The sequence below is a fragment of the Hemitrygon akajei genome, chromosome 7 (assembly GCF_048418815.1).
Source record: "Hemitrygon akajei chromosome 7, sHemAka1.3, whole genome shotgun sequence".
NCBI lineage: Eukaryota > Metazoa > Chordata > Chondrichthyes > Myliobatiformes > Dasyatidae > Hemitrygon > Hemitrygon akajei.
Genome location: NC_133130.1, coordinates 82,153,821 through 82,178,251, shown reverse-complemented (window position 1 = coordinate 82,178,251; position 24,431 = coordinate 82,153,821). Strand labels below are relative to the sequence as shown.

At 40.3% G+C, this 24,431-nt stretch overlaps 1 protein-coding gene across 8 annotated transcripts in view; it reads left to right on the top strand.

Annotated features, from left to right (window-relative positions):
- Nucleotides 1-13,058: 13,058 nt before the first annotated feature.
- Nucleotides 13,059-24,431, top strand: part of plcb4a (phospholipase C, beta 4a) — a 540,859-nt gene continuing 529,486 nt past the window's right edge. For 3 of the 8 annotated variants that reach the window (XM_073051315.1, XM_073051317.1, XM_073051311.1), the window contains exons 1-2: nt 13,060-13,579; nt 18,095-18,153. The gene's annotated coding sequence lies outside the window, so the exon portion shown is untranslated. Of the gene's footprint in view, nt 13,580-13,745; nt 13,784-13,875; nt 14,088-17,270; nt 17,315-18,094; nt 18,154-24,431 lie in introns of those variants that run through there. The other 5 variants (XM_073051319.1, XM_073051318.1, XM_073051312.1 and 2 more) reach the window with 4 other exon arrangements.

The following is a 24,431-nucleotide window of genomic DNA, read 5'->3' as shown; positions in this document are numbered from 1 at the left end:
AGAAACTTCTTTAGTCAGAGAGTGGTGTTTCTGTGGAATTCTTTGTCACAGGCAGCTGATGGAGGCCAAATCTTTATGTATGTTTAAGGTAGAGGTTGATAGATTCTTGATTGGTCAGGGCATGAAGGGATATAGAAAAAAGGCAGAGGAAAATTGGATCAGCCATGATGAAATGGAGGAGCAGACTGGATGGGCCAAATGACTTAATTCTGCTCCTATATCTTATGGGCTTACAATAATATGCTCTATGTTGTATTAAGAAAACTTTTAAGTTGCTTTTACAACTTCATTCCCAGAACCATCCATTTCTTGCACATAATCCAAAGCATGTGTCTGTTTCAGTTGATAACTCCAGGAAAAATTCTGCTCGAATGCTCAACCTCAGGTATGGCCAGATTTCTATCCTCAATTCCAGGTTATAATCCTAGCTTCAGAATCTTGAACATCCAGTTTGCCATCATTAGAAATGCCACCTCGTGCTTAAAAGCACAGCTTCAGACATGTTTAACTACAGAAAAAAAAATCATATTTGTGATTCATTTATTGACTGCCTTTATGCCAATCGTTGAATGTGTCCGGTATTTTATTATTAGTCTTAAAAATGTTTCTTCCATTTCAGCCCATAATTATCTGGAAGTTCATCCTCAGCTATGTAATATCCCTTCTTCCAGTATAAGCACCAGAAACGCTGTTGTATCTTTGTCTCAGCCTCAGGAGTACTTTCTAACACTTCTTCATTCCATGGAATGCGATCAAATATCAGTTTCAGAAATAGGAATAGGAATAGAGGGAATCCAAGTTTAAAGTTCAAAGCACATTTGCTATCAAAGTACAGTACGTATACCATCTACTACCTTGAGATCTGTCTCCTTAAAGGCAGCCACAAAACAAAGAAACCCAATAGAACCCATTGAAAAAGAAGACCTTCAAACACCCAATGTGCAAGGGAAAAATCTGATTGTGTAAACAATAAAAATAAGAAAATAACATTCAGAACTGAAGTTGATGAAAATGAGTCCACCGCCATGAAGCCAGTCATCACTACAGCCAACTCGGGAGCCCATATGTTGCAGGCGGCAACCTCAGTTCTGCGCAGAGATGAGTCAACCTCGTGGAGAGTGAGTGCAACTGGCTGTCTCTCACCTTCGGCCCTGCCGCCCCTGACATTTCAATCTAGTAAATCATCTGAACCTTGGGTCATTGCTTGCACTCGGGCCTGGGCCCAGCCACCTCGATTCAGCCCATGCTCAACCTTTTCAATCAGGACTTCCAAGGTAACCTATTCAATTGAAGGGTCTTCCATTGGAACCATTTCTGTTAGAAAGCCTGATATGTTCATTCTGTTCATCTCTCCACAGATGCTGCCTGACCTTCTGAGTCTTTTTCTGTTTTTATTTCAAATTTCCACTATCTTTTATGCCATAAGACCATAAGACATTGGGACACTGCTCACTCAGCTGATCAAATCTGCTCTACCATTTGATCATGGCTGATCCACTTCCCTCTCAATCCCATTCTCCTGCCTCCTTCCTGTACTTCCTCATCTTGACTAATCAAGAAACTGCCTTAAGTGCACCCAATGACATACCTCCACAGCTGCCTGTGGCGATGAACTCCACATTCACCATCCTCTAGCTAAAGAAATTCCTCCTCATCTCCATTCTAAATGGATGTCCCTCTATTTTGAGGTTTTGCTCTTTGGTCCTGGACTCCCCCACTATAAGAAACACCCTCTCCACAGGCTTTTCAACATTTGCTAGGTTTCAATGAAATCACCCCTCGTTCTTCTAAGCTCCAGTGAGTATAGGCCTAGAGCCAGCTAACACTCTTCATATGATAAGCCTTTCATGCCTGGAATCATTTTCGTGAACCTTATTTGAACCCTCTCCAATGTCAGCACATCTTTTCTTAGATAAGGGGCCCAAAACTGCTCACAATACTCCAAGTGAGATCTCACCAGTGCCTTAGAAAGCCTCGACATTACATCTTTGTTCCTATATACCAGTCATCTTGGAATGAGTGCTAACATTGTATTTACCTTACTCACCACCAACTCAATCTGCAAATTAATGTTGAAGCAATCCTGCATGAGGACTCCAAGCCCCTTTGCACCTGGATTTTTTAATTTTCTCCCTGTTTAGAAAATAGTTCATTCTTTTATTCCTTCAACCAAAGTGCATGACCATACACTTAACACTGTACTCCATCTGCCATTTCTTTGCCCAGTTTCCCAACCTTGCTTCTTCAGTACTATCTGTCCCCACATGTCTTTGTATCACCCACAAACCTGGCCACAAAGCCATTAATTCTGTCATCCAAATCATTGACATACAACATAAAAAGAAGAGGTCACAACACCGACCTCTGAAGAACACCACTAGGCACCGGCAGCCAATCAGAAAAGGCTCCTTTTATTCCCACTCTTTGCCACCTCCCAATCAGCCAATGTTCTATCCAAGTTAGTATATTTCCTGTAATACCATGGGCTCATAAGCGGCGCCTTGTCAAAGGTGTTCTGAAAATCCAACTACTTGACATCCACAGATTCTTCTTTGTCTATCCTGCTTGTTATTTCCTTAAAGAATTCCAACAAATTTGTCAGGCAAGTTTTCCCTTACTTTAAATCATATGTCTCCAACGCCTCATCCTTAACAAATGACTCCAATATCGTCCCAATCACTGAGGTCAGGCTAACTGGTCTGTAATTTCTATTTTTTTGCCTCCCTACCTTCCTGAAGAGTGGAGTGATATTTGCAATTTTCCAGTCCTCCAGAACCATGCCAGAATCTATCGATTCCTTAAAGATCATTACTAATACCTCCACAATCTCTTCAACTGTCTCTTTCAGAACTTTGGGGTGTAGTACATCTGATATAGATGACCTATCTACTTTCAGATGTTCCAGCTTCCCAAGGACCTTCTTCCTAATAATAACTGCATTCACTTCTGTCACCCTGACATGCTGGAACTTCTGGCATACTGTTAGTGTTTTCCACAGTGAAGACTAATGTGAAATACTTATTCAGGTTCATTTGCTATTTCCTTGTCCCATTACCACCTCTCCAGCATCTTTTTCAAGGTGTTCGATATCTACTCTCACCTCTCTTTTACTCTTAATATATCTAAAAAAAACCTTTGGGATCTCTTAGATATTATTGGCTAGCTTACTTTCATATCTCATCTTTTCCTTCCTTATGGCTTTTTAGTTACCTTCTTCACAATCCTTTTACTTCCCACCAATGTTCCCTCCAAGTTGTAATGACCAGTGTGCACAGAAATCTTAAGCTGTGCAATTTTTTGTCCAGTGACAACATGTGTGCAAAGAATAATTTCTTAATTAAAAACAGCATAAATAAGCCAGTTCTAAAATCTACAGACAAATCATCACAAACTCCACATTGTCAACACCATCCACATCAGAAACCAAAAAAGGAAATGTGATTGTGTATGATCGTAAAATATACTCAACATGCCAACGAGGTAGAGGATGACAGCCTTTTGTGTGCAGATTAAATTCCTATGTGCTCTAGTGATTAGGGAGCTTAAGGTAAGGAAACCCTTAGAAGTCAGAGATCATAATATGATAGAATTCACCCCGAAATTTGAGTGGGAGAATCTAAGTCAGATGTATCAGTATTACAGTGGAATAAATCAAATTACAGATTATGAGAGAGGATAGGGATGATGGCAGAGCAACAACGGCTGGAGTTTCTGGAAAGAATTCAGAAGGCACAGGATAGATACATTCCAGAGAAGAGGAAATATTCTAAAGGCAGTATGGCGCAACCATGGTTGACGAAGGAAGTCAAAGCCAACATAAAATCAAAAGAGCGGACATATAGTAGAGCAAAAGTTAGTGGGAAGCAATGTTCCCTCTAGGGTTCATCACATGACACCCAATCCAGAATAGCTGAACCCCTACTGGGCTCAACCACAAGCTACTCTAAAAAAACATCTCGTAGGGATTCTACAAATTATCCCTCTTGAGATCCAGCAACAACCTGATTTTCCCAATCAATCTACCTGCAGATTGAAATCCCCCATGAATATTGTAACATTGCCGCTCTGACATGCATTTTCTGTCTCCCATTGTAATATGTAGCCCACATCCTGGCTACTGTTCAGAGACCTGTATATAACTCACATTAGAGTCTATTTACCTTTGTACTTCCTTACCTCTACCAACAACGACTCTACATCTTCTAATCCTATGTCACCTCTTTCTATGCATTTGATTTCATTTCTTACCAACAAAGCCAGTCCACCCCCTCTACCTGACTTCTTGTCCTTTCAATGCAATATGATTCCTTGGATATTAAGCTCCCAATGATAATCTTTCAGCCATCACTCAGTGATGTCCACAACATCATGCCTGTCAATCTCTAACTGCACTACAAGATCATCTACCTTGTTCCATATACTGCATTCATTCAAGTATAACACTTTCAGTCCTGTATTTGTCTCACTTTTCAATTTTGTCCCCCTGTTACACTGCATTTCATCCCACTGTCTGAAATATTGCCCTATCATCTACCTGTCCTTCCTGACGGTCTCACTACACACTACCTCTGCTTTTATACCAACTGTCCCATCCTTAGTCCTGTCACTCAGTTTCTCATCTCCCTGCCAAATTAGTTTAAACCTCTCCAACAGTTATAGGAAACCTGCTGACAAAGATATTGGCTGCCCTTGGGCTCTAGTGGAACCCGTCCCTTTTGCACAGGTCATAACTTCCCCAGAAAAGATTGCAATGATCCAGAAATCTGAAATCTGAAATATGCCCCACTGATATTACTGTCCATTTAAGAATTGATCATTATCACGCACCATGTTGACTCTATTCCCATTACAACTTTGATCTTATTTGCAGTATTTTGCTGTTTGAGCTCAACTTGCGTCTCCTTCCTGCAATTCTCCACTTTCCATTACTCTCAATGGTTCCAGTCCCCACCTTCTGTCCTTCCATCGTAATAGTAATGCCATGTAAGAATCACTGGCTGCAGTCTATCAGTAAATTGAATATGTTGATTTAAAACCAATACCATTATAAAGCTTTTCATTTTATGATTATTTTTTAACATGCCTGACTTGGTCCTGTAATCATTCCTAAACTCTTAAGTAAAATATTCACAAGCAACCTGAATATGAGTAGGAAATTGTCGGATCAGTCAGCCTCTGTGGAATAAGAAACAGTTAACATTCACATGGTAATCCTCTGAAGAATACACAGCCTAAAATCTTAACTCTGTTTCTATCTCTACAGATACTGGCTGATTTGCTGAGAGTTTCCAGTATTTTCTGTTATTTCAGATTTCCATCATCTGCAGGATTTTTTTTTATTTTCAACCTTCATGTGATATGTCCATAAACAATGGTTGATCTTGGTTGGAAAGGAAACATAGATCTTCTGGCAATAGCTCTTCTGGTTTTTAACCCCCGCCCCCCTTCCATAGCTTCTTGTATTTTTCTCATAGTTTTAAATTTTGAATTTTCTCTAAAAAACTTTGGAATCTGACTGAAGCTTGATGTTATTGGATGCACAGAGCACAGAGCAATTCTGAGCATGAGAGAACTGGAAGGAGTCACCTCAAAAAGTAGATTTCTGAATCACGGGGAAGGTTGGGTAATCGAAGTTGAAGCAAAAAGGAATTGCAAAAAAATGATGAACTAACACAGTTAATCTATCCCTTCTCTCAAAAAAAATACAACCAAGTGGCTATATATTTCTGATTATATCAGTTTTTTATACATCTGTTTTGGTGTAGTCCTGCCAAATAATCTTATCTTTGTGATTCTTTATTGTAGTTACAGTCTTTCACCTCTTATTGTTCTTTTTTACTTCAGTTGTAATCGTTGTTATTGTCCTGGTAATCTTATTCTGCATGCATGGCCCTTTATCAATCTTTCTCTTGCTGTCTCTTGCTGTCTGCTCTCTTTTGGAATCTCTTTCCTCTTATTATATCTTCATCGCATGGTGAGCAGCTTTTTTCATACTTCTTGCCAGAATTTAGTTGCAAAACATTATAGAATATTGAATTGAGCTAGGGTAAAATATACAAAATTGTTTTAATATTTATTTTGAATCAAATTACCTTGCAACCAGATGGCTTAAAGGACAGTTTTGCTTGCTGTTTGAGAACCACCAATCTAAAGGTTCGTTAAAACTCAAATATTTGTCCAGCCTCTTTGAAAGCAGAATATTCAAATTTGAGAACAGGAAAATTAAGGATGATGAAGATGTTTTTTCAGTGCTATTTGTCATTATTGTTTGATAACAGAAATTTGATTGTGGATTGGAGTTAGACATTAAAGATCTTATAATTATAGAGTCAACATAAGTGTATAAAGAAGATTTTTTAGAAGGTCATGCTACATAAATGACAGTTTACTTAGGTTCTGCTGGTTCTCATGGAGATGGTGTAGGTTGGGGAACAAACATCAGAGTGGTATATGGAACAGGTGAAACGCCTGTTGGTAATTGAAGTCAAAAGCAAATCTAGTTCAGTGAAAGGCTAATATTATTTTTGTAACAAAAGCTAGACCTGACCAATATTAAGATCGCCATTCAAACATCCAAATGGGCACTGGTACCCCCAGATCTATTTTTTCTTCCAAATCTGAGCGGACCCTTAGACTGAGCCTTGGCGTGCCGAACAACGGTTGGCTGTGAAACCCTGAGAAGTAGGAGGCTAGAATTGAACTGGATGACGCAGCAACACCAAGATTTCATAAAGAGCTTGGAAGTGCCTGGAATTCTCTCCAAGGTGTGTGCTCCACTTTGGCAGGACTGCAGGGTTTTGGCCCGAGACATCAACTGTACTTTTTTCCGTAGATGCTGCCCGGCCTGGTGAGTTCCTCCAGCATTTTGTGTGTGTTGCTCAGATTTCCAGCATCTGCAGATTTTCTCTGTTGCTGATGTGTGGACCTTGTGTTGTGGTTCCCTCTAAACTGTGCACCAGTGTTAGAAAAATCTGTTTGAAGAATACCTGGGTACAGTCAACATGAAGAGCCTCGCTCAGAACTATGTGTGGTGGCCGAGAATAGATGCACAGATTGTAGACTTGGCCAAAAGCTGTTCAGGATGTCAATAAGTTCAAAATGCATCCCCATAGGCACCATCACACCTGTGGAAGTGCTGTCGTCACCATGGCAAAGAGTACATATTGACTTTGCTGGGCTATTCATGGACTCTATGTTTCTGATTGCTGTGAATGCTCATTTGAGGTGGCCAGAGGTTATACCGATGAAGTCAGCCATGTCAGCAAAGACTGTCTCTGCTCTGAGGACTACCTTTGCCAGAAATGGCTTACCAGAACAAATTGTGAGTGACAACTGACCACAATACATGTAAGAAGAATTCGGACCTTTCATGAAGAAAAATGGCATCAGACATTTCAAGTCAGCTCCTCACCACCCAGCAGTGAATGAATTAGCTGAAAGGTTTATTCAAACCTTCAAGAAGTCCATTAAAGCGATGGACAGGGAGGACATTTCTCCTCAGCACAAGGCAGACAATTTCCTTTTTCTGTATTAGAGGTCTGTTCATGCGATGACAAATCAAACACTTGCAATGAAGTTCATGAGCAGGAATCTGAGATCTCGCATAGACCTCCTGAAACCAGGCCTCCAGAGGGAAGTACGGAATAAACAGTTCAGTCGGTTGCCAAGTGAAACAGCAACGAGCTTCGAGATTGGACAGGAAGTCCAAGTGCATGATTACCGAGCAGACAAATGGACACCCGGTAGGATAGCTACAAAACAGACCATTGATGTACACAGCGGATATTGAGATCAGACATGGAGATGTTGTGGGGACCAGATACTGGATGCTCAACTGAAGAATAAACATGAGTCGATTGCATCCAACAAGATAGACACATTACAGTAAACAGACGTACCTCTCAGAGATGATCATGTCACTGACAGCAATGTAACACCGGAAACCAGAAATGTTGTCTTAGACAAGACACTTACCAAACTAATATCACTCCACAGGCCCAGAGACATGATGAGAACGTTATGATTAACAAGACACCTGCCAAGCCTCATGCCACTCCACAGGTACAGAGGCGCTATCCTGAAAGAAATAGAGCGCCACCCAAAAGATTTAGAACTGCGAATTTAGTTATGGACTGTTTTTGTGAAAGCATATTTATTTGGAATATGGGTTTATGAAAGGGAAATTGAATATTTTGTACATATATAGATAGGGTAGTTAAGAAAGCTTATGGGGTGTTAGCTTTCATAAGTTGAGGGATAGAGTTTAAGAGACGCGATGTAATGATGCAGCTCTATAAAACTCTAGTTAGGCCACACTTGGAGTACTGTGTCCAGTTCTTGTCGCCTCAGTATAGGAAGGATGTGGAAGCATTGGAAAGGGTACAGAGGAGATTTACCAGGATGCTGCCTGGTTTAGAGAGTATGGATTATGATCAGAGATTAAGGGAGCTAGGGCTTTACTCTTTGGAGAGAAGGAGGATGAGAGGAGACATGATAGAGGTGTACAAGATATTAAGAGGAATAGACAGAGTGGACAGCCAGCACCTCTTCCCCAGGGCACCACTGCTCAGTACAAGAGGACATAGCTTTAAGGTAAGGGGAGGGAAGTTCAAGGGGGCTATTAGAGGAAGGTTTTTCACTCAGAGAGTGGTTGGTGCGTGGAATGCACTGCCTGAGTCAGTGGTGGAGGCAGATACACTAGTGAAGTTTAAGAGACTACTAGACAAGAATATGGACGAATTTAAGGTGGGGGGCTATATGGGGCATTATGAGCCAAAGGGCCTGTAATGTGCTGTACTATTCTATGTTCTATGTTCTATAGTTTTATATTGCATTAACCTAAAGGCTAAAGGGTGAGGATGTGTAATGTATGGATCTATCTCTTTTCTAGCAATGACCTCCCTCTTCACACTACGTATTAATCTGTTGAAGACAACCTCAGAAGAGAAGGAGGTCCCCTTAGAACAGCAATGAGGAGGAATTTCTTTAGCCAGAGGGGTGTTGAATCTGTGGAATTCATTGCCTCAGGTAGTTGTGGAGGCCATGTTATTGTGTATATTTAAAGTGAAGCTTGATAGGTTCCTGATCAGTGAGGGTATCAAAGGTTATGGGGAGAAGGCAGGAGAATAATTTTGAGAGGGATAATAAAGCAGTCATAATCAAATGGTGGAGGAGCTTCAATGGGCCAAAATGGCCTAATTCTGCTCCTATTTCTTCTGGTCTTCCGTCTGCAAAGTTATTTTCAATCATTTTCCATTAATTCCAGTATATTTGTGGAAATTTTAAGAAGTCATCTCAGGCATTTACACTAGTAAAACTGCTTTTATTATAGTTCTGGTGGAGTCACAGCTTCTCGTTCTTGCATAGTTCCAAGACAGTGTTATCCTTGCCTTTCAGACATTTTAGGGAAAGACAGTGAGCCAGATCTTGCTGGTGTGGGTCAACCAATCACAATTGCCACCAAGGCCAACCAACATGTGAATTTAACTGCTTCACAGGTCGAAGACTTATTTTTCTTGACCAAAGCAATGAGGTGGCTGAGCAGCAGCAGGGCACATGAATGAAGCCATCTCCCAAAACAGTCCTTGTAGTTCTGGTTTTGCTGTCTGTCAGAGTCCAATTTTGTTTAAATGTTGCTGAATTCTCTTAAATAATTAAAAATGTCAAACAAAACACAAGGAATTCAAAAAGAATCTTGGTGTTTCTTTCCTACAGCCCTACAAAGTTTATTGACATCAATACAGTCATAAATCCTATCTTTGGTCTAACCCGATACAGAATTTGAGAGTTGATTTCCCCAGCACAGAGGCAGAAAATCATCGCAAGGCATGGGTTGCATACTTGAGAATATATGTGAGTGCAAGGGTCAGTCTTGTGAGAATATACAAGAAACATTTGGACTATAATGTGGAACTCTCGTTATTTGCTATCTGATGATTTGTCACCTAGCTCTAGTTCACTTGCAAATGTGTAGTACTCATTGGACCCCTGGTATGTGCACTCTCTTCCCCGGCAATGCTGCTCCCTGCCCACTTATCAATCCCCACTCCCTTGTAACTATCAGGGCCCCAAATCCCATGCTTCTCTCAAACACACAGTACATTGTTCACCAGATATTTTTATATTATACTGTGTAGCTTCTCAAAAGAAAGTCAATTAAAATGTGTTAGTGTACTAATAGAAATAAAAAAATCAAAAGTCTGGAAAATCTGCTTGGTCGGCACTATAAAAGTCCAAGTGTTCCAAATTGTTGGAATTTCTTTGTGGTTGCTAAAGCACTCTATGTCATTCAGAAGAAGCACTAAAAAAGCTTTAAAGTGTTTCTTGATGTTTCTCAGATAATTTTCTCTAAAATATCTGTAGGAATAACAATTACAAGATCAACTATCAATAATTTGCTTATATGACTTCATGCAACAGCTGAGTTCTCCAGCATGGAGTACCTATCTGAACATTTTCAGAAGGTGATTTTGATGATCATATAATCCGATTATTCTCTAACTAGATCTCACTAACAAATCTTTTCCAGAGTTCATTTCTGGACAAAAAAAAATCACACAGTGGATTGTCCTTTCACTCATTATCTTTTTCTCCCCTCTAACACTGCCTGATCTGCTGGGTATTTGATCTTAATTTCACAGCTTTTACACATCCTCGCTCTCTCTGATTCTCCTGTCACCTGCAAGCTACCCACCCAGGTTTGGGCCTCTTGCATCTCCTGACTGCCCAGAGATAACTGGATCATTGAACTCATTTCGTAACTTAAATTCGCACTCCTCCCCTGTTTTCTGTTAATCATCATCATCATTACCTTGAAGATTCCATGCATATACAACTGATCTATGTGAAGCTTCTGATTTCTATTGTCCATCTTTACCATAAGAGTTCCTGTCTCCCAGTACTTTCACCATCTCCCTAAACTTGCATCTAGAAAATCCACTTGGCTCTCAATATAGTAACAAAACAATATTGAAGAATCCCACAGAGGGATCGTAACTCAGTGATACTAGTTTTCAGGCAGAGCTCGGCCCTTTGTTGTTGTTTCTGAACCCCTGTTGAGCAACTTAAAACTGCAAGATTTGGTTTCATTTGTTTTTGGTACACTCAGTTTTTGAGTATCTTCCCTAGCACCTTCTAGTTTGGCCTTTGTGGCAATGAGGATATCATCCTGCATGGACTCCCAGGAATTCTAGCAACATCTTATCACTACTGTCTGAACAGTCTTCACAGCTGACTTGATTCAATATGAGAGCCTGGTGTAGGTAGATAATGCTTCATGTATTTTGGTTGTCAAAGAACACTGCACCTTGAATCTACATTCAATAGTTGCGTAAGCGTGTAGATCGAGCCTGCTGAAGATTTTGTTTATAAATCTTGTAAGATTTGAACATGCATAACTTATTATTAACTATGCCATTTGGGGCTACTTTGTCATTTCCAACTAACTCTGGTTTTATTTACCTTGGGAACTATTAACTATGGGGTTGTCAACTCACAATATTGGATCTTCACCGAAACCCATTTCTACTTACAGAAGCTTCTGGAGGCCATTGCAAATGGCACAAGGTTGAAATACTGTGGTCATCTTTAATGCTCCCCATCAGTATCAGCCCCATTGTACTGGACTGTTCATTGTGTCATGCTCGGACAATGCAAGATTATCCTCCACTGTATATTGATATTCCCTACCTTGTGGGCCTTTTTATTCAAGAATTTCCTGTGATCATGCAGTGGACAGAGAAGATGATACTGTCACCAGCCTTGTTTGTCTGTCCTATGCTTGCTTTCCTACTCCAAGCAAAATATCCTGGTGTTCTGTAAGATTATTTATGTCTCTCATTCTACTTGTTTTCTCAAACATCATATCCTCTATATGAAATTCTTTCTTTTGTTTATCTGCAGACCCCATGATCCTACAACTCTTAAGCTGCCACGTTGTGGAAATGACAACTATTTGCCATTGTTTTTAATCTAATTATGTTCTCACCAACTGGTTCTCCTGGACCATGGTTGCATGTGCCAGGCTTGTAGCTCTTAGAGGAGTCCTTTAACGGGACCTCTTTTTAAAAAAATTCTAGTAAACCTGTCAATATGTCATGCCACCAACCCAACAGTGATACCTACTCAAGATGGCTGTTCTTTATCCTCTCTGAACACATCAGTAGCTTGGGAATGTTTTTATTTACTGATCCAATGGTCAGGCCCATTCACATCTCAAGCTCACTGACATATCTAGTACCTGGTGCCATCGCTGTTGTACTCTGGTCTCCAGCATACTCTCTTTGCAGTTGTTCACTGCCTTGCTGCTCCCTTTAGTTGTCACACCTCTCCCTGTTGCCATTGTAGGTCCTTTCGTGCTGCGGTTTCCAGAGAACTATCAACAGAGTATTTTTCTGATGGCTGCAATTCTCAGCTAACAATAGAAGCTGCTACAATACAGCATAAGGTCAATCTAGGTCCACTTATATATATATCCTTCAATATGAATGCATTCAATAGTAATGGTCACCATTGTGAACAGTACTATAACTGTGCAATGTGGTGTTATCCCGTTGTGAACCAACTTGGTCTTAGTCGCACCTAAACAAATGCATAGAATGGAGGTGAATGTTACTGATAGCGTTTAAAACAAGTGGTTACCACCTGATTTAAAATGACTTTGGCTCAAAACGCACCACAAATCGAGGACTTCCCTTTGCACCACTTGTACAAAGCAGACTGACAAATCCAGACCTTGAGTATTTCTATATATTTCCAAAATTTCCCCTTCTTCTTGCCCTTTCAGTGCAGTAAGTTTACTGAAAATGATTTGCTTTCACTTGTGGATAATAACTGACCAGGAAGAGGAAATCACTTTATTAAAACGCTGCAGCACTCCGTTGCATTCAACCACTTCATACAAGACAACCCCAAACCTACAAGGATACTGATTTTTTTTTAATATGTAAGACGTGACGTACGTATTTCCCCAGTAATAATGGTCACATGTTGTTCGCGGGGACTGTCCAATTGGCTTTCTTTCACTTCCCATTTCTGTCTGCAGGGTTCGCACCAACTGGAGGAGTTACAGTGAGAATTAATTAACCTTGGTCGTGCACGCGCATCTTGCACGGCGCTGCTCTTTTCATCTTAGTGTCGGCTCCGCAGCCTTTGTCCTGCCCCCCGCTGTAGCGTGCAGCTACCCGCCGGAGCGAAACCTTGCCCTGGGACGGCGGTCGGACCTTTGCCCGCAACTGGAACGTGGCGGAGCGGAGTCAAGCGCAGCGTCCGCTCCGGACCGACACTCGGGATAGCCAGGCGCTTCCCTCTCGCTCGCTCGCTCGCTCTTTCTTGCAAGTCTTGCTGCATTTGCGGTGGGAACCGGCGCTACCATCTCCCTTTTCTGTTATGCTTTTTTTTCTTCCCCACCTTTTGAATGTAGTCTTATGAGGTTTGACGGGAAGAAGTAAAGTCTGGATAAGAGAAATAAGGGGGGACTAGAGATTGAGGGCATCTGAACTGGACAGACTCTTATCGCCACAGCAACCACCACACATCCACCGAGCATCGGAGTACGCCCACATCTTCCTGTCTGTTTGATGTAAGAAATTACTTTTTTTTCCCAAAAATAAAGCGTTCTATGCATATATGCGTGATTACTTTCCCCACTGTTGCTGCCGGGGTGCCGTTTGAAGCTGTTTAATGGGAAGCGGTGGACGCGGGCTGGGTGTGCGCGCGTGCTTGGTTCTTGAGTGATTTTTTTGCTGAGCTGAATGTAAACACGGGAGCAGAGCTGTCCTGACAGGTAGGAAGTCAGCTCCCTGCCACTGCCACTGGCGATTGGAACTACCGAATCGTTTGTTTTCTTTTTTTTTCCCTCCCTCTCAACGTATGAATTAGCGCAACATTTGTGCTGCTGGTTTAAGGGCAGCAAAAGTGCAGCATACACCACCCGGCGTGGTATTGATTTATTATGACAAAGCAGAAAAAAAAAATCAGATGGTGCTTTCTTACTAGTTTTGTTGCACGGAGAGGTTTGCAAAAATTGATACGCGTACACGTTTCACCAAAAGTGTTAGAAGCTGCGCCTGAACGGATCTCTTTGGGAGGTAATGGAGAGAACTTGCTGCAAAATGGTTGGTTTTAGCATATGTTACATGGCATATGAAAGAAGAAAACTGGGTTGTACGGTAATTTCCCGTAGTGTTGACAGTGCAAGTAGTATTTTGGTTTCGGACGCCTATTGTGCAACCTTGGTGCCGATGCTACCTGTCTTGACAATGCATACTTAGTGATCTTGCGTTATTGCTTGCTCCGTAGCAGTGATTCGATACCTCGGCTGCTTAAAACCTTCGCATTTCGGATTTTCATTCCCCAGAAAAAGTTAGCTCCATAAGCATTTTTTTTTGGTTCAGAATTTTACATCAGCAAGAAGGAAGAATTATTTTCTTTGAAATGTTACCCAATTAGCATTTAAACTAATTGGTGTTTTTCAGAAGGATATATGTATGCATACTTTCCTGCCTTGACAGTGTAAAATTATTGTAGGCTTAAAAGTTGTAGGAATACCGCTTGTAGTTGATTACCGCATTTCGAAATGTCTTATGTTCCTATTACGTTTGGAGAATTCTGGAAGTTGTTAAATATAGTTGCTCAGTGCCAATTTCCATAGGTTGAGGCAGTGGTGTTCTGTTTCGATGATGTATTAACGTAGGATGTGCTTCAATCATTTTTAAAAATTTTCTCTAAACTTATCAATTTTTTTTAAACAAGTTAATGATATCAAAGTTTGATTTGGAATCACAGCAAACAAGGTGTCATTGATCAATATGCTGGCAGAACATGTAAGGAGCATCTGTTGAATATTTTCTGTGACAGAGCTTAAAGAGACACAGAATAATTATCTGCTAAAAACAAGCTGAAGTTGATGTCCTTGTGAAACAGAAACATCTTGGCATATAATTCAATCTGTCACAAGACTTGTGAATTTTGGCAAAATTACAATTCATTTATTTCCAGCTGTTTTCCTTCAGAATACAGAGCAATATAAAGCTTGTCACATTCAAACCAATGCTGTACTCTGTAAATAGAAACTAGTTGAATGACAAGGGCGCCCAGCAATGCTGCACATTGTCACCTAACCAATATATATTTTAACAAGTGGAAATTGTAGTATTCAAATAAACAGCAAAAAACTGATATTTTCAGTTTAGTTGCTAATCTTGACTAATGGTAATAACTGAATTATCCAGGAAGATAGATACATGAATAATAGTTCCCTGGCAACCCAATTAAATACTCACTCTAAAAACAAGGAGTTTGAAACCTTTCAGTAGTGTTTTGGGGCACACCAAAAGGTCTACTAACGGTCAAAATTATCGACGCATTTACCTGCCATATGGCTGATGACACGCTGTAATAATTACATGATGTTAAGATTTTGCTGAAAATACACAAATAATACAATATATAAAAAGTGGAACGCAAAGTTGAAGCAGCTTCTGAACATCAGTTCCTTGACACTTTAAATAATGATCTAGGTCAGTATGGGGCATATCAAGTGTTTGGTTGTCTGTACCTTTTTTCGTATCATTCTGCAGAAGTGACAGCTGATGATAGCAGCATTTCTGTTCATGTCCCTACAATTTATGTTGTCAAGCTAAGCATTCGGACATTAGACTCTCCTTTGTTTCTTTTTCTGCGACCTGGCCATCAGTCAAGCCATCAATTTCTCTTATTCCTGGAAAATTCTACTTGAAATGGTTTCAGGATTTTAATGACTGCCAGAAAATAGGTGAAGTTTGGAATTAGTTGAGGCATACAGACTTGGTTATCCTGTCCTTTGGAATCTGTTTCAATGTGCAGTTAATTGCCTGACAAGTGAAATGCTGCTGGTAATTGGTTTAAATTGTTATAAAGGATGAATGTATGTATAATTGCCAAAGCAAGGAATAGCAGTTGTTATTTGTACTGACACCCTTGTTGCTTGAACTCAAATTCCTGTTCAAATTTAAGGTCCATAAGGTGGTTTCAAACTCCTTGTGGTAATTTGGATGATCACGGCATTTTTTTTGTATACCGCACTATTTATTCATTGTCAATTACATCAGTTTAAAGCAAAGCATTCATAACCAAATTAAACAAATGAGCCTTCATGTAAGCAGGGTCCATTTAACAGTGAGTGCATCAAAAGAAGCCTGTTTATTTGCAAACCAAAATATTGATCAAGTTTGTTTTATGCTCTCCACTCACTGGTTTCTTTTCATTTGTTCAGTAAAATTACTTGTGGATTTTTAGAATTTTGTGGTTTGAATTGCAGAATATATATTTTGGTTGAATTTCATTTATGATATTTAAGGTTCAACGGTTCATTTTCTTGTCAAAGGATGCATGAATAATGCAACTCTGATATTTGTCATCTCCAGATAGCCATTAAATACAGAAAGACCGTGGGTGCTGATGAAAGAAAAGACATCAACTCTCTTTCTCCCCCCCCCCCCCCCAAACCAGCACAGAAAAGAGAAGAAATAAAACTCGCGGATCCAAAAATCCCTTCACCCCCCCCTACCCACAGCAAAAAACAGCCACAGTAACAATTAACAACCCCCTATGCATAACAGCACCCAAACCCCTCACTCACAGAAAAGAACAGTGACAATAGCACCAAGCCCCCCAACTCCCCCCCCTTGCACACAAAAAATTGAGATCACCCACCTGCCAATCGTCCACAAGAAAGAAAACACTGAAAATTGAAAGAAACCAATATAAAGTACAATCTGTATTTAATAGTGATATTTAATCACTATTATGTTAAGATGACATGAAGTTTTCTTTAATACAAGGGCTTTGCAGGCTGAACCAGTCTTTAATTGCCTATCCCTTATTGTTCTTTTAGAAGGTGATGGGGGAATCTGCCTTCCTGATCTGCTGCAATCCTTGAGGTGTTGTACTCAGAAATGCTGTTGGGGAGGGAATTCCAGGATATTGGTCCAGTGATGGTGAGGGAATGGTGTGGCTCGGTGGTCAATTTCCAGGTGGAGGTTTACCCATGCTTTTGCCTTGTTCTTCTAGCTGGTGGAAAGTCTGAGTTTGGAAGGTGTTGTCTGGGGAGTCATCTTGTATCCTGTTTTTGTGCAAACTGCAGCTGCTGTGCCTCAGTTGTGAAGTGAGTGGTTTTGGATGGGTGCCCATGTGGTGAGCTGGTATCAAATGTCCTGTATGATGTCAAGCTTCTTGGGTATTGTTGAAGCTGCACCCATTTAAGCAAGTGGAGAGTATTCCATCACATTCTGACTTGATTCTTGCGGACGGAGGGCAGGCTTTGTGGAGTTAGAAGGTGAGTTATCTGCTGCAGAGTTCCAGACCTCCTCTTGTAGCTGCATTGTGTATATGGCGACCCCAGTTCAGTTTGTGGTCAATGATAATCCTCAGTGAGGGATTCAGTGATAGCAATGCCATTGAAAATAGGGGTGGGGGGTGGTGATAGCTGGATTTTCTCTGGCCAATAATGCTGTTCATATTACAGTCACAATTTATTAGGCTTTTTGTTTCTTATTTAGAATTGTCGGGCATGGACAAACCTTAAAGTACTGTCTTTTCTTTTATTGCATAATTGTAGTCAAAAGACAGCATCTGATAATTTCAAGGCTACTTTTAGACTGAAGCATTGTTACATAAAATAAATGAATGAACAGTATCAGGTATCCTAATTTCCTTTCACTGAGTGGCACCTTCTTTATCGTTCAACTCAATATCAGATTATTAACTTTCAAATTTGCAGAGATTACTATTTCAGAAGTAACAAACAGTTTGGAAGGGATGGATTTTATTATAGCTTGGGTAGTAAAGCTTTAGGGCATTGATATATGTGTGATATCTGATAAAAGGGCAGATAAAACTTTTGTTGAATTCTAATATTTTATTGGAACTCAAGGTAAGTATTTGGTTGGCCATCCTTTTATGAAGCACGAGAAAATGACATTTCCTTGAAAAGTCAGTATAATATAGTGGTAAGTTTTGACAAAGCTGATGTCTATATTTTCTTTCAATCTCATTAAAAGGAGCTGAGCCATAATAGTTTTTTTTAATCTTATTAAATTATTATTTCTCCTCCTAGGGAAAGAAGACATTTCCTCCACAATGAGAACAATAAGAAAATAATTTGACACTGAACTGGTAAGCTGTTAGCAATTATATAACGAGTCAATGTGTGTAAATACCATGCAGTTCTATGTTGGAGAAGGTGCATGAGTTTGATGTTGCCTCTGACTAAAATAACATATTTCTATAACCTATGAACCCCGTTATTGCAGGTAAATATCCTATGATAGGAACACTTTCATATAAAGCTGGAAGGTTTATTAAAACTATTAGGGCAGAATATTGGAAGCTTCAAGTATTCAAGTTTTAAGTAGCTCTTCCATAGCAGAAAGGATGATGGAAATGCAGGTTACTTTTGGGAATAAACTTGAGAATTGAGATTCTGAGCAGCTGAAGGTTGGTGAGGCGAGGCTTGAATGGTTATGGGTTGATTTTCTTGGTTGATCTTATTCTGAGTTGGGGCAAGTAGTGGAAGAGTCTATTGACAAACAGTTTGGGTCCAGTGACCATAAGTCAATTAGTTTTAAAATAGCTATGGCAAACAATACGACCCAGTTAAAGTCCTGAACTGGAACAGTGCAAATTTTGGAGCCAGTAGGTGGAAGCTTGCTGTGGTTGATTGGGTGAGATTGTTTGCAGGGAGGGGAGCATCTGCCAGATGCAAGGCCTCCAGAAGTGTGATTGTCAAGAGTTCAGAGCCTGCATGTTACTGTTAGGATCAAGGGCAACGTTGGCAGCTTTCAGAAGCCCTGGGTGACAAAAGATTTTGAGGCTTTGCTAAAGAAAAAGAGGGAGGCATACAGTGCACATCAGCATTTGGGAGTTTGTGACTTTCTTGATGACAACAAGAAACGTAGGAATGGGAGAGAGAAATTAGGAAGGCAACAAGAGGATCTGGCAGACAAGATAAAAGCAAAATCGTAAGAGTCTATAGGTATACTAAGAGTAACGAGGTGGTTTGGGAGAAAATAGGTCAATGTGGCCATCTGTGTGTGTGGAGCCAAAAGAAATGGGTGAGATCTTTAATGAATATTTCTCTTCAGTTTTTGCTGTGGGGGAAAAGGGATGGGTTAAGGAAATGGGGAAAAATAAAACTGAAATAAAGTGGATAAATCTCCAGGGCCTGACCTAATGCATTCTCTGATCTTGTGGGAAGTTGGAGAAGAAATTGCAGAGGTCATTGCAGAGATTTTGGGAGATCAAACCAGGGTGAGACTTGTACAGTGAACGGAGGCCACGGGGAGCGTTATGCAACTGAGGGAGCAAGGAATGCACAGTTTGCTGAAAGCAACACATAGGTAGATAGGATGGTGAAGAATGTGTTTGGCTTGCTGGTGTTGTCAATTAGGGGACTGAGTATTTGGAAATTATGATGCAGTTATATAAATCATTGCTGAGGCTGCATTTGAAATATTGAGCTTATTTTGGTTAACATTATAATGAATATGTTACTAAAAAGAGTGCAGAAACAATTCATCAGGATGTTACTTGAGTTACTGGACTGTAGACTGGGAGACTGTAACATTATACGATTGAGAGTTCACCTGATACAGTTGACCATGATGAGTATAGACTGGGTGAAAGTACATAGTTTTTCTTCCTAGGGAACAGGTGCTTAAAAAAAAAAAAGAGGCAAGATCAGAAGTGAGGGATTTGAAAGGGATATTGGGGGCAGCACATTCACAGAAAGGGTGGTGCATAATTGGAATGAGCTGCCAGCGATGGTGATTGAGGCCAGTACATCGACAACATCTAAAAGCCATCAAGGTAAGAACATGGAGCGATTTGGAGGCCTAAGAGCTGAATGCAATACATGGGACTAGGTCGCTGGGCTGGTGAATTGGGTTGAAGGAAGGGTCTGGTTTCCCTACTCTGTGACACCAAGCTTGTCAATTCAGCCTCTTATGGGGAGAGAGAGATTCGACAGCATGAACAGTGTTTGTTGTGGAGATTAAGAAGCATGGTTTGGCCTTCCCAGTATTTGAAAGGAGGATTTTTTAAAAAAAAAAAATAGATCCAGACAAACATGAGTAAAAGTTGGTGAAAAGCATGCAATATGGTGGTTAACTAGGACTAAATATCAGCAGTCTGCGGATTGAAACTTCCCGGGTGATATCACTGAGGCAGCACATAGCCAAGAATCAGATGAGGATAGATCCTTTTGGTTTTCAGGGGTAATGAGGGCTGAGAACACTGGTAAAGAAAGAGTGGAGAAGTGTTGGCGATCAGTTGTGAAGGTAGGAATAGTTCACTTTTGTCCCATTCACTAAAAATGTTATTTGTAACCATGGTTAAAAATTATTGAGGTAGCAATGGAAACCTGTTTGTAGGGATTTAAGAACTGAATTCTTAAAATATGGTGTGGCAGCTAGAAGGACAGTGCAGGGGTACAGGAGGAGATGGGGGAATCGTTTCTTGATAAAGCCAGAGTTGAAGGAGAGGAATGAAGTTCCTAATGAGATCGAACCGCAAGTAGTTAACACGTTGACCAGAGAGATTGGTCAGTAGTTCAGATTAAATAGGATTGGGAGGAGCAAGAAATGGGTCTCCCGGACATCAATGAGATTCCACAAGGATCGAATGAAGATTGGAGATAAATTGATGAAAGATGTTAATTCAGAGCCGGGGAATGGAAATCCGGAGGAAAATTTTCACTGGTTGGCCGAAGTGTGATAAGTTTGAGAAGTTGAGGGCATTTTTTGATTCTGCTGTGAATCATTGTTTGCTTAGAGATGGTAGAGATCCAGATCAGGTATGATTTCATTTATTTTTCTACATGAAATCACACTTGGAGCTCGTCTACAATGAGCGATTCTGTTTATTTTATTAAGTGCTTGGATCTTAGTTGAGGTTAAAGTACAACTTTAAAAGACTGGTTCATTTGATTATGTAAAATTATGCCGTATGGGCTAATCATTATAAGTGTAGTCATTTTGCCTTAACTATTATATTGGTTCCAGATCAGGTATGATTTTATTTTTCTATGTGAAATCACACTTGGAGCTCTTCTACAATGAGCGATTCTGTTTATTTTATTAAGTGCTTGGATCTTAGTTGAGGTTAAAGTACAACTTTAAAAGACTGGTTCATTTGATTATGTAAAATTATGCTGCATGGGCTAATCATTATAAGTGTAGTCATTTTGCCTTAACTATTATATTGGTTCTATGAAAGTGTCAAAACAAAAGAGCTCATATTATTTCGGTGAACTAAACTAAGTAGTTCAGTGATGATGTTCAGATGTGCTTTTTTTGAATTGACTTTAATATTAGTGTTTATTTGGTCTACCTCCCTACGCTAGCGTCGCACAGCCCAATTGCTCTTTTACACTTGCCAGGCATGGGATTCCTGCCCAGTTATTTTCTTACTACAAAACACGATGAGGCCACTTGACCCGGTGGGTTAATGTTGGCTCCCGGCAGACTAATCTCATCAGTCCCATTTGCCCTTAATTCTCTGCAACCTGTTCTCCTGCATGTCAATTCATGTCTCTTTTGATTATTTCTGTCACCTGTTTACAGGAGCCAGCTACCCACTGACAGTTCTTCAGGATATGTGAGGGGGAAAAAAAACCCCATGTAATCACAGGGAGAATGTGCAAATCTCACCCAGACAGCACTGGATGTCGGGGTTGAACTGGAGTCCCAGAATCTGTGAGGCAGCGGCCCTAACTACTGCGCTGCGGTGGCCACATCTTGGCTCTCAGTAGAAATTTGGCATTCACCAGCACTGGCATTGTATACAGGACAGTGAAAACAGAAAATTGTGGAAACACTTCCTCAGGTCGAGCAGCATCTGTGGAAGGAGAAACATTTTGGGTTCAGTACCTTTTGTTAATGTATGCAGATTTTGAAATTTCCAGCTTGTTTAAAGGGAGTTGTGACTGGCATTGCATTTATTACCCTAAACAGTGCTGTGCTCCTTGATAGTAAAGATTAGTTATTTGGGTATACAATCAGGAAATTGAGCAAGAAAACTTTATAAACAACACACACAAAATGCTGGTGGAACACAGCAGGCCAGGCAGCATCTATAAGGAGAAGCACTGTCGACGTTTCGGGCCGAGACCCTTCGTCAGGACTAACTGAAAGATACTAAGCTTAGTATCTTTCCTTTCAGTTAGTCCTGACGAAGGGTCTCGGCCCGAAACGTCGACAGTGCTTCTCCTTATAGATGCTGCCTGGCTTGCTGTGTTCCACCAGCATTTTGTGTGTGTTGTTTGAATTTCCAGCATCTGCAGATTTCCTCGTGTTTGCTAAGAAAACTTTGTCAATTTTCCTTCAAAACAGAGAATGCTTCCAGCTCTGAGTTAAACATTTTGTTGGACTCTTATTTGAAACTAGCAACACAGGTTAATAAAGTCATGAAAAATATGCAACCCAAACATTGTGAGTCCTTTCTGCAAGGATAGAATTGGAAAGCAGAGTGATCATGTTAAGTGAATACTGAACAGGCTATATTTAACTGTACTATTCAGGTCTGGTAACTTTTTTTTAAAAAGAAATACAACAGTCTGAATTGGGCAGAAGATCTTGATAATTTCAGAGCAGTAAGTATTTATTAAGATAGGATGAATAGACTGGTGTTCATTTCCCACCCCACTCCCCCAAAAATTTGTTATGGTGGGTTCTCCTTTCTAGTGGCTTGTTTGGAGAAGTTTGTTTTCTGATCAGTCTGGTAGTCTTAGTCGGGTACCAGACCCATGCAGAAAGATGCTGGAAAAGACCTAGTAACACCGTGAAGGATTTCACCCACTCTGCTCATGGACTGCATGTTCCACTCCCATCAGGGAGGAGGCTATGTAGTGTCCACTCTGGGACCTCCAGACTCAAAAACAGTTACTTTCCCTAAGCAGTAAGGCTGATCAACTTATACCCACCAACCCACCCCACCCCCAACCACCACTACTTTATCATTTCCTGTCAGTTACCTTGTGTACAGACACTCCTGTGCCTGGTGTCACTTTATGGGCAGGCAGTCAATTTATCTATATAAGCCGCCCTGTTTCATGTTTATTGTGGATTTCTTATTACTGCGTTTTTTGTCGGTTTTTTTGGTGCCACATTGGATCCGCAGTAACATTTATTTCATTCTTCTTTACCCTTGTTTAATGGAAATGAAAGTAAACAATCTTGAATTGACTTGCATGATATCACCATCAGGACAGTAATGTTATGTTGTGTGGGACTGCCGAAATCCATATGTATAACCAGGAGCTGCAATAACTCTGTGCGTTTGGATTTGATTAAACACCTTGCGTATAGTTTTTTAGGGTTGGTCTAACCCCATCATTGGGGTGACATAAAAGCGGTATAATAATTGAGCTTGATGGGGTAGACAAAGAGGAGCCATTTTCAATTGTGGTATAAAGCAAAGCTAGAGGCTGTGTAAACTGATTGTCACCAGTAAGTCCAATATGCAATCCATGGACAGAATCTGAAACTTGCTGCCTTAAAATTAGTTGAGGTGAATAAAGCCATCCCCATGTTACAAACACCCAACTTGTGGATATCTGTACAGATGATAAGCTTACATAATATTATTACATTCAAATCCCTGAGGTACACACATATATTTGACTCTACAGACAACAGGACTAGTTTCCTCTCTCCCTCCACTTCACTATTTGTTCTTTCTTATCAATCCTTTAAGTGCATTTGGTTTTTGTGTGTTTTCTGACTCATAAATAAAATTGGCTTGGTGATTCTGTAAAACCTCAGCCTGCTTATTACCTGGGAACAGGCTGTATTTCTGAGAGAAAGATTTTTTTTTTAAATGCATGAAAGCAAAAGAAGCATTGATAGGTTGGGGCAAGTTTGGATCATAAGAACTAGAGGTCATTGCCTCAAGATTCAGGGGAGAAGATTTAGGATGGAGATGAGGAGAAACTTTTTTCCAGAGAGTGGTGAATCTGTGGAATTCTCTGCCCAAGGAAGCAGTTGAGGCCTCCTCACTAAATTAAGAAACATTTAGATAGGTTTTACGTAGTAAGGGAATTAAGGGTTATGGGGAAAAGGCTGGTAGATGGAGCTGAGTTTAGGGACAGATCAGCCGGGACAGGCTCGATGGGCCAGGTGGCCTACTCCTGCTCCTATTTCTTATGTTTTTATGTCCAAGTGACTGACCGCTGCTGCCTCATTCTATATAACAGCCCATATTATATCTATAGAAATATATTGTTTACCCTGGTGCAATTTCCTGGAATTTTCAGTCATGATTAGAATATTTGTTGGATTAAAACCTTCTTAAGATGATCTTAAGAGGAGCTGAATGGACAGAGCCCTTAAAGAGCCTCAGATTTATATGGAAATTTTCTTTCTCCATCCCTCTTATGGTAAAATCCTTTTATCACT